The following is a 2078-nucleotide window of genomic DNA, read 5'->3' as shown; positions in this document are numbered from 1 at the left end:
CTTATGACTTGGCCGTTTTCCTCCCAGAAAGTTATCTTACAGGCATGAACTCACACAGCTGATATGAGGTCTGCCCAAGGATATTAATTGCAATAGTGTTTGCAATTAATATAAAAAAACTAGGAATAACCTAAATATTTATCAGGAGGGAACTGGTTAAGCTTATTATGGTACATTTAGGCAGTCTGATGTTTTATGGGCATTAAAAAAAAAAAGGTGCATCTACATGTATTAATCTGGGAAGATCTTGAAGATAATATTGTTAAGTGAAAAAAGGGTAAGATACAGAACATTGTGCCACTATTGTGTAAAATAAAGGACCTATGTGTAAATGCTTGTATATATCTAGAATACGTCAGGAAATACCCACAGGCAATAAATACCATTACTGCTGGAAAGGGAATTGGGTGGCCATGAGAATGGGGTAGGAGGAGACTTTTCCATCCTTCCTCTCTGTGTGATTTTGAAGTCATGTGTTTTCTCTGAGCCTCAGTTTCCCCATTTAGAAACGGAAGGTCATTAAATGAGAGACTAGAGATCTCCTTCCAGAGCCTGGGCACACTGGAGATGCTTGTTAAAGAGAGGACCTCCTACATCTACCTGTCTTGGTTTGGGACTTCACAGGGAGCTCACTCTAACTTTCTGCTTCACCCAGTGATAAAGAGTCAGTAGCACTGGCAGCCAGTAGTCAGAGGCCCACTGTGCTTGGGGATTTTTCTCAACTTCTTGGAAATCTATGGCAAGTAAGAGGGAAATCTTTTCCCGCACCTCTTTATTCCCACCCATGCCCTCTTGCTTGGGACCAACTGTGGGATTCCCCTTCAGTATTCTCAGGAATCATTAGCATTCTTTCTCTGCTGAAACCTCCGGTGTGGGTAGGAGTGGACTCCCAAGGGCTCTTGCTCACCCGGCCTAACACATGGCCTATGTAGGAGCCTATCCGTGTTCTACATGCAAGGAGCCCAGTTGCCTGGGTCCAAATCCTAGGCACTAGTTTGTGACTTTGGGCAAGCACTGTCATCTTTCTGTGCCTCAATTTCCTCATCTATAAAATGGAAACACTACTGGCCTCTAGTTCATAGAGTTGTCATGAAGACATATTAATTAGTTAGTGTATCTATATCTGCACTGTCTAATATGGTAGCCACTAGCCACAAGTGGCTACTAGACATTTGAAATGTGGCTGGCCTGAATTGAGATGTGCTGGACATGTAAAATACTGCGTTTTGAAGATTTACAGTATGAGAAATTAAAGAATGTAGAATATTTTATTAATCATTTTTCTATTGGTCACATACTGAAATGATAATACTTTGGATATATTTGGCTTAAATGATTAAATTAATCTCACCTGTTTCTTTTTTAATTTTTAATTTAAAAACATTAAAAAAATTTTTTTAATTACATGGGGCTGCCCAGTTAGCTCAGTTGGTTAGAGCATGGTGTTATAACACCAGGGTCAAGGGTCACCAAAAAAAAAAAAAATGAAAATTGCATACGTAGTTCACATTATATTTCTATTGGATGGTGCTAGTGTAAAGTGCTTAGAAAAATGTCAAGCATGTGAATTTTAGCTGCTCCTATAAGCAGCCCTAAATGCCCATTTTTGTTCCAATAGCCACCTGATTGTTATTTTGGCAATAAACATAAAGAAAGTACTTTGATTACTTTTTTATTTGTTTTTAGAGTAAGAAATGAGGACAAATAGACAGCAGATACAGAATTGTATGTGATTCCTAAATGTTTCTCAAATCTACAGACAGTCCCCAACTTACGATGGTTTGACTTGGCAATTTTTCCACTTTATCATAGTGTGAAAGCGATATACATTCAGCAGAAACTGTACTTCAAGTACCCACACAACCATTCTGTTTTTCACTTTCAGTACAGTATTCAGTAAATTACATGAGACAGTCAACACTTTATTATAAAGCAGGCTTTGTGTTAGATGATTTTGCCCAACTGTAGGCTAATGCAAGTGTTCTGAGCCCATTAAAGGTAGGCCAGGCTAAGCTATGACGTTCGGTAGGTTAGGTGTAGTGAATGCATTTTTGACCTAACTATATTCTCAACTTAAG

This window comes from Galeopterus variegatus, unplaced genomic scaffold (genome assembly GCF_000696425.1).
Source record: "Galeopterus variegatus unplaced genomic scaffold, G_variegatus-3.0.2 Scaffold647, whole genome shotgun sequence".
NCBI lineage: Eukaryota > Metazoa > Chordata > Mammalia > Dermoptera > Cynocephalidae > Galeopterus > Galeopterus variegatus.
This window is presented reverse-complemented; position numbering follows the sequence as displayed.